Source organism: Erigeron canadensis, chromosome 5, assembly GCF_010389155.1.
Source record: "Erigeron canadensis isolate Cc75 chromosome 5, C_canadensis_v1, whole genome shotgun sequence".
NCBI classification, from domain to species: Eukaryota; Viridiplantae; Streptophyta; class Magnoliopsida; order Asterales; family Asteraceae; genus Erigeron; species Erigeron canadensis.
In genome coordinates, this window is record NC_057765.1 from 23,664,626 (window position 1) to 23,674,311 (window position 9,686).

A 9,686-nucleotide genomic window follows, 5' to 3' on the forward strand; every position below is an offset into this window, starting at 1 on the left:
CAAAAGTGGTAATGAAAGATACTAATTAAAGTTTCACGATTATATCTTATCGAATGATAATAAGATTAAAGGTTATAAAGAGAATAGTTCATATCATAGCTACAAAACTAGGTTGCAGGTTCTTTAGTCCCTGCCTTTTCTCCTTATACTAAGCATCAGTCAAACACATCGTATTGACACATAACTGGCTACTGCGATGCACATTACATTATCGCTCGGTAACACAAGAGACTCTACGTCTTCATTGACTAAGCTTTCTTATTCCTCTTCGTTATTTGGAAGGTATTTTGGTTTGTAGCCCACTTGGCATTTGTAGAAATAAGCTACTATCTTTTTACTATCTCGATCAGTCTAGCATCAAGCACCAGATTGCTATTAGGATTCATAGCAAGACGTGACATCCTGTAAAATAACCAAGTGAACCTCGCGGAGTCAATGACAATTAGTACGAGGGCATTGAAGTGAAACTGGGTTCTAATTATGTTTGTAGATGGGGGATGGTCTCCTAAATAGACACAACTTTCTCTCGACAGATCAAAGCTTAGGCTTATGTTTTCAAGATCATGGTACTTATAGAGGAAATCTAACATACGGGACCCGCGGATGAGTCTGTAGCGTGTTCGGTCACGTGGATAACCTCTAACTACCTACCATGTTCCATTTGGGGTCTGATATGCAATTTAATACATATCATCATGGCGGATTGCCGTCCTGATAGCCAAATTCCCGCTAGTAAAATAGTCCTAATAAACTAGCATGTGGTTTTTCGGCCTATTAACCCGGTAACAAGGTATTGGTCTTCCCATTAGTCTCAGATTGTACGCCAGCTTGTAGAACGTGAAGGATCTGATCACGTCCAGATTGAATCTAAATGTCTCCAGTTAAGCCTCAGCCATCTGCATAGAATATAGGTGATTATTTTAAGCAAAAGATAAACCCTAAATAAAACTCATAGAGTACAAGAAGATCATTATCTATTGAATTATAGATCCTTTAGGCTGACCACCTCAAGCTTTAGAGCCCTACTTCTTTTGAATTCACAAACCAACAATGAAATGGTTTGAGTTGGTTCCCCTCCAAGTTAAGAAAATAGGTATTTGCAATAAAATGGTTCACGTGATTAAGTAATGCTCAGGCATCACAGACAAATTCACATGAACCTATCACAAACCTACTAAAACATACGGCCATTTTACTTTCCCTCAACGTTTAAAAGCACTATATTGCTTAGTGTCGTTAAACCTATCGCAAACCTACCAACAATGAAATGTTTTTGGTTCTCACAAAAACCATGTTTGTAATAGGATATTAGCGTTAAGGCCATCAAAGAAGAGATCTTCAAAGTTATGAAATGATATTAGTGAATGCCTAAACATATGTTTATATTAGTGAATGCCTAAACATATGTTTATATTAGTGAATGCCTAGACATTCACTAAATATATGTCTACGGAGAGCTGAAGGTATATTTATATTAAGTTTGAATATGAAATGATTTCCATTCACCTTATTTAGTATCATTTGGCTCAGATCGTGCGTCTAATGTTTCAGAGAAACGACGTGGTTAAGTACTTTGGGTAAAAATTAACTGGTTTTTCCTTCACTTCCAAGACGCCAATGAATGGGTACAATCATATGGATCTCGTTTTGTCAAGCCACCAATCATCTATGGTGATGCCAGCCAACCCAAGGCCATGAACGTCTTCCAGTCCAGCAGTCCACTGTGGCTCAGGAAATGACCAAGAGCCTAATGAGAAACATGTTGAAAAGTATTAGTAGTCTTCTGGTTTATAGTATACCACAAGTGAATATTTTGAAATAAATTTACAATCACTCTTTCGAATCTTAATAACGAGCCTCTTACATTATACGCATGATATTGATTATGGTTGGTCGTGCAATACAACTTTACCAATATTCTAACAAGAACATGAACAAAGATGAATGATTACTCTTTGTCAAGGATATAATCATACAATCACCTATGTAAATAGTTTGAAATTTATCTAATTTTCTTTTTGATTGTTTAGATCACATATTGTAAAACAAGTACATTATTATATATATATTCTGAATATTTTTAATTCAAATATGTACAAAAATTACCTTAAAAAATAAATTGGAGAGTATTTTTATTTCTTTGGTTTTCTCACCAAATACAAAAAAATTATTTTCATTCAGTTCTCAAATTAATTTCCCTATTAATGCCAAACAAAGGAATTTATAAAATTTGTCAATCAATTTCATTTCTCTACTTTATTTCATTTGTTTGAATTTTCCCAACCAAATGTGTACTGAAAACTCATTTTGTTAATTTGTTTAGTAAAATTTGTGATGTCAACTTGCAAGTCAATCTTCAAATTAGTTATATTATATAAAATTGTGTTGCAAATATCGGTTATCTCGACCGATATATCGGATCTCGAACCTCTACTGATACGAGATCTTGGTTATCGGCCAAATATATCGGAGTTGGTCCATTTTGGTCAATCTTGATGAATACGGGCAATATCGGTGTATATCGGAATATCTCGGTCAAAAAAGTTTGACTTTTTTTTTCCTTTTTAGTTAAAATGAGATGTTTTTAGGATTAGGGATTTTTCAGTGAGATGTTTTATGTTTAAGAAGGTAGAAGAGAAGAGAGAACAAAGAGAGGAGAGAAAAAGAACAGATAGTACTTTTTAGTTAACATCACTAATGGACATAAGTTTTGTTGAGAATAATAGTAAAAAATGAAGCTTTGTGATATGTCTCGATCTAATCGTATGTATATAAGATAGAAAACTATGAAGATAAAATAATGAAATGGAAAAGTTGAAATAGATGGAATGGGGGTGGAAAAGATGGCTAACACAGAGTATATACACCGTATTATATTTTATAAATTTTATAAATGCCTCTTGTAAATAATATTAATAAGTAATAGTGGGATTTGGTTTATATCTCATCGACTATCACTATACAGTATACGTTGATCCACTACAACACCATTTATATTTTTATAAATAAGATTTTTATTCTATCTTTTATAGTTTTAGCTTTCTTAACTAGCAAATATTTACAAAGAAATAAATTCCTTTATTATTTAAGGTACCCGATATATCCCCGATATATCCGATATATCGCTTATCGAGGGTCGACCGATAACATACCGATAAATGATATTTACAAATATATATACAAATAGATGTTGGCGGGGGCTTTAATGCACTTCTTGTGCTTTTAGTGGGCATCATCTAATCCCGAGTATGCACAAAGTGGCCTATCACCAAAAAGACTGTTGCATATTCCTTCGGAGTTGTACTAGTAGAGCTTCTTACAGAACCAAAGGCGGTGGATCTTAGCAGACCTGAAGGCTAACAATGCCTGACGGATTGGGTGTGTTCTAGTCAGGCACCAAGGTTATGAAATCTCAGTTCTTGTTCTAGTTCAACTAGATAGAGTTTTAACTCTCGTATTTGAGATACATCTCTTCGCCAGTTGGTTGGATGTCGGATAACCGAATCTGATAACAACTGGATCAGTTGGGATTCGGTTTTCGTCGTTTATGATATCGTAAATCGATATCATAAATGACGAAAACCTAGCCCCCCACTCGGAGTTCGGCACTCGCATACTAAACTAGCCACACACAAGAAGGCAAGCCAACTCATGATTTACAAGCATCACCTTTCAACTCACACCTCCCCCTATAAGGCGGTGGATCTTAGCAGACCTGAAGGCTAACAATGCCTGACGGATTGGGTGTGTTCTAGTCAGGCACCAAGGTTATGAAAGGCACCAAGGTTATGAACAGTTAAAAATCATATTCAAGATGGCATACTCAGCCAAATGACTTATGTATGGTCACATGGGTCAATATGGGTTGTGTTATAATCTACTTACTTAGAAGAGGAACATGTGGTGACATATAACAAGCTTTTTCTTTATCTTATATTTTAAAACTCTACTTCCTCCTATTCGCCTAACCCAAGTTTCAACAATGTACATTAATCAGAGATAATGCATAAAAGAAAATTAACATATCAAAATGAGAAGAAGAAGAAAAAGAAAAAAAAGAGTGATAGGTTTAAGAAGATAATGGCAAGACCTGGATCGCGATAAAGCATGTACAGGTTATAAGGTAGCAACAGCAACAACAGATGCGGTTCCCAAATCCCGCTACAAGGTAGGATAACATTAATTAATAGAAAAAGATAACATACCTAAGATCTAAAATGAAACAAAGTTAACAGATGCGGTTCCCAAATCCCGGTACAAGGTAGGATACCATTTATTAATAGAAAAGATAACATACCTAAGATCTAAAACGAAACAAAGTTGAAGCTTATTTAGTTGTGTAATTCGACATGATCGACGAGCATCATTTAGAGCAAAAGCCCAAATGAAACTGTTTTCCTCCTCATGAGGATGATAACGGCCAAATATGAAGGTCTGCCAAGCTCTTTAGTAGAAATGAAAACAATAAGAATTGAAATGATAAAAATATGATAAGGATAATGAAGAGGATAATAATAATAAAGGACACAATGGAAAATAGAAGTGGTAAACGTTCAAGTTTATATTTAATAAATGCGTATCCATATACTCGTATAATGATAATAATAATGAAACAAAAGGCATACGGGTGTTACATCTATATTTAAATATAAAAAATAGACCTAGTTCTCTGAAATAATAGTGAATGCCTAAACATATATTTATTATTGCTATTATATGGCATTGTTGCCTTACAATGAAAAGTTGCAAAAACATTAAGCTACATTTTAAGCTTAGAAACATTTATGAGTTCTTACACCTGCATTTTTATTTATCATCAATCAACCAGCAATAAAATTCATATACATATAAATAGTAGCAAATTATATAGTACATACATAAAGCTAATCATATAATATACACATATACATATGCAGCAATAAAATTCATTTACATATACAACAATAAAATTCATATATCTCATAACAAACTTGAATATATAATAAAAATTATAATAGTGAAATGTTTATTTGCAAACTAAATTTTATGTGAAAACTAGAAAACTAGGCAAAACACACTGTGATCTGAATTTAACACAATCTGATTTTATTGTGTTTTATAAAATCACATTGTGTTTTTATTGTGTAATCTAAAAACACATTGTGTTAAGTTTTAAATCACCGTGTATTTTTGATAGCGCGTGAAAATCAAAAAATTGTTCAAACACATTGTGATATGAACTTAACACAATGTGTTTTTTTCTAAAAACACATTATAAATACATTGTCCTAAATTCAGATCACATTGTGTTTTGACCATTTTCTAGTTTTCACGTAAATTTTAGTTTTCAAATGATAACAATCCAATAATAATAATAAAATTATTATTTATAAGCATATAGTTTTGAAAATGAAAATATAAACATGTACAAATATACATATTATATTCATATATATCCCTCCTAAGGCATAAAGTATCATATTTACACAAACATTGGTTTAAGACCATTGTACGTCATGCATTGAAAATTGTAATTTGGGTATATATATATACTAGTCCTAATACCCGTACGATGTACGGTAGTTATATGGATTGTATCATAAAGAAATATGAATATGCCTCATACATGATTCGTGAGTACGAAATAAAGTGTGGTTAAAATAAACTGATGATCGAAACTTAGTTATAATAAACAGTGTTGATAAATATAATATATGTTTAGCTAAAGTTTTGGATTTACATTAAATTTTTACAATTACATCAAAATCGGAACATGTAAATATAGTGGATGACGACAAATAGTCTTGTAATTTCGGATCGTAAACTTCAATTTTTGAAGTATTTATGCTAATAACTTATTATAAGTAATATAATTGATAGGAGATGAAGAATTAAGAAAGAAAGAGAGACAATTTTATTAATGAGAAAACAATGAATCAAATATGGTTATAATGTGTTTTGTATATATATCTCAAGATTTAGAGTTTAATTTTAAGTCTAATAAGGAAATTGAATGTATATACTATTAAAAAACTAATTTAATATAAATTAATTAATTAAAAAGACACGTATCATCAAAGATTACGCCACGTGTCATTTCATGATTATCTCAATCATGTTTTAGTTTAATAATAAATATATTAAATTATTAAATTTATTGCCAAAAAATAAGATTGGTGATGGAAATCTATATTTATGGTAATAATGAACAAATATAATTTTTAATACAAGAGTCATAATTTTATTAGGAATCTATATCTATATATCAATTAAATAATTAGAAGTTTTAGTTGTATATGGAATCTAAAATCTAAAAAATATATAACTAAAGATTTAAACTGACACGTATCGCTTAAGAAACACGCCATGTGTCAATCAAAAGATGTCTCACTTCTATTTTAGTTTATTGGTAGATGATATATAGGGGGTTTAAGAAAGGGATATTTGATATTTGCCCTATATTTAATTAATACATATCTTTATAATAAATAAAAGACAATCATTTTTTAAAAGTATTTTTAGAAAAAATATGATGTGGCAAGTCTACAATTTTACTTAAAAATTCTTTATTTTAATTATGATGTCATAAATAATTTAAAACATTTTTAATAAAAAATAGTTCACTAAATGCTTATTTAAAGTTCTTAATCTTTTATTGCTGATAAATAAATTTATTTTATATTGTATAATATCGTTTTATGTTTTGTTAATGTAATGAGTACTTTAATTTATAAGTTATTGTGTTATTCAATTCACTATCTCTAAATTGATTTAAAATATATTAATAAAAAAATTACATGCATATTTTTTAGTTTTATAATTTTAATGAAAACGTCCGGATTAAACCCGGGTAAATTCGCTAGTTGTACATATGGTCAATTAATGGATAAGATTTGGAATTTGTGTGCATATTACGTGGCTTAAAAATTAACATGCCAGCATAATTTCTTTAAACTCATCCTTGTTATTTTCATCCTAATCTCCTTATTTATTTCTTTCATATTATCACTTCACATTTCATTGAGTCAAGAAACTATAATTTAACATTTAACATATAATCTAAGTGAGAAAGAATCCTCTGTTATGATGAAGATATAACAATAGCAAAAACAAGTTTCATTCTTACTCGTAAAAAAAATCAAGTGAGAGGTTGAGAATATGGTTTGAAATATTGTAAGAGAAGGTGGTCAAAACACAAGTATAAACTCAAGGCTTTATTCCAAATAAATTTGAGGTAAAGTATCATTTAAATATTTGTCTAGAGTTCTAATGACGAATTGGGTTAAATAGTAGGGTAAATTAAATTGAAACTAGATAGTTGTAATGAGAGTTCTCATAAAAAAAATATTAACAATAAAATGTTAATGTACGTTAACCATTTTGAGTTAACAAGTTCTTTTGTTGATATTAATTATGGTGTTTGGAAATGAAATATTTTAATAACAATTTATGAACTATTTATTTAGAAAGTCCATGGTCATGATGAGATGCAAAATGGTTGAAAATAAAACGTAAATGATGTTTGATAAATTTAAAAGTTAAGCCAACCACCATAGTGATACCGAGATGTGAGTGTGAGTGAATGTAACTGTGAAATTAGTTCGAAAATCTTATAAGATTATGAATTGGTTTGATAGGTGTCGGTGCAGGAATTTAAAAGGTGATATATCTTTATGTATATATTCTGTCATAGGAGTTAATATGGTTTAGAAAAAATAAACCATGATTAAGCGGTTAGATGTTGTATGAGGCCACAAGCCTTTGGTGACGACTCATGAACTTGATGGTGTAATATGGATCCATATTAAGTATGATTGTTAGGACATTATGTAAGACCCGGTTGGTTTTAACTTCCTAACATGATGTGATATGAGATGTGGTTGCCATGACATGTATGTAAATATGTGGATATACGCACTAATCATTCGCTTATTGTTTAGTTGTTCTCATTTTTATTGGCAACCCCAACATATCAAGACAAAAAGATGATTGACTAGAAGTCCAATGCTACAGAAGTTTATCTTAGAGGTCATAATTAATATCATCGAGCTTATTTGTGATCATGAGTTAGTAATTCCTTACACTTATGCTTTTAGTACTCATGTACGTCCATAATAATTACAATTCAAATTTTTGACATATATATTTGATATACCATTTTTGTGATGCATTATATTTTTAATTTTACATATTGGCCTTGAAAGGATTATTTAAAAGTTTTGAATAAATAAAATAAAAAAGGGTATTAAATATTTGGGGCGTTACAAGTGGTATGAGAGCCATGATTTGAGAGATCGATCTAGGTGTTTGATCTTATTAACGGATAACACACATAGACTTAAACCATAAGATTTGACCTTGTATTTGTGTGATAAGAGTAGTCTCAGTCAGAGGCGGAGCCAGAATTTCACGTTGAGGGGGCTTCAACCGTATTTTTGTCCTGATCGTTGTATACAATATAATGTGAAAGACATAATCATTTGATAAAATGTTAGTAAAATAGAATTTTATTGCGATGGTTTACTTTTATGGACCAAATGTAAAGGTTTTATTTTAACTGTCATGGCTAAAAATCATAAATTTATAGATTGGGGGTGGCTTGCTTCAAAAAAATATTTGTATTAGTTGGCTATAAGCTAGCCTTGCAATAGAAAACATGAATAATTGGCGGGGGCTAAGCACCCCCCAGTCCCCTTACTAGCTCCACCCCTGGTCCTCAGTATTTGATAATGGAAGTATTTAATGAAAATAATTTAAAGTAAAATAGTTTGTGATCATAATAGTGTTGGCCTATTACGATCATAAAGTGTGACATTTTAAATTAAAGTCACGAAATATGGAAGTAATCAAATATGACCCCTTTAAAGTTTTAGAAATATGAGCATGTATTAATTTTCATATCGATGATTTGTGTATAAAAATTGATCTCTATTTTGAGAGATGAAGTAAAAATAAGGGAATAAAAGAATATCACTCTTAGAACTTAAATAAATAAATAAATAAATAAACGATACGTTTTTATGATCTTAGAATAACTAGAAGGAATGGAAATGTAGTTGCTCATATGATTGCAAACGTTTTAAGCTTGATTGTATTAATGGTAGTCAATACGTAATATTATGAGAGTGATTGGGTGTTAAAAGGTTTTATGTGAGTCCTAGATCATGTTCAAAGTTCAGGTTAAAACTTCTGTGATATATTTTTGGTAAAGACGAAAAGTGAAGTAGAACATATGATTTGTTGTTTGGTTTAATTACAGGTATATATGGATATTGAAATAGTTGGAAACTTCATATGATAAGAGTTTAGTAACTAGTTCAATTCGTTGTTCTCATATATACTTTATGGACACATGAAAGATAGATGCTACTCTTTACTAATATTTTGTTTAGGATTGCTATTTTTTTTTATTGTTCGTACGTGTTGCTTCCATTCAAGTAGATGAGTTCGTCTGATGTCGTATCAGTAATGCGATTGTGGTGTTGGGCTGTTCCGCACGATCTCTTCTTGTAATTGCAATATCATTAAGCCTCAAAGTTATGAACAGTGTTACCGCCACGTGGCACTGTTCCATTGGTTTATATTCTATTCCGCATCATTATTTAACTTTTGCCATATTAGATCCCGTTTGGGTTCTATTCCTTAGGTTTTTTTTAGATTTTTTCACAGTTTTTTTTGCTTTGTGTTCTCAAGTGTCACTGTTCCGT

The 9,686-nt window shown here is 30.7% G+C and overlaps 1 long non-coding RNA gene across 1 annotated transcript; it reads right to left on the reverse strand.

The window, feature by feature from the left end:
- Positions 1–22: 22 nt before the first annotated feature.
- LOC122599011 lies at positions 23–4,517 on the reverse strand. Its single transcript, XR_006323841.1, has 4 exons — positions 4,298–4,517; positions 4,091–4,161; positions 1,507–1,747; positions 23–896 (listed from the first exon to the last, which is right to left on the reverse strand). It is a non-coding gene; the product is annotated as an uncharacterized LOC122599011 (long non-coding RNA).
- Between the last annotated feature and the right edge of the window lie 5,169 nt (positions 4,518–9,686).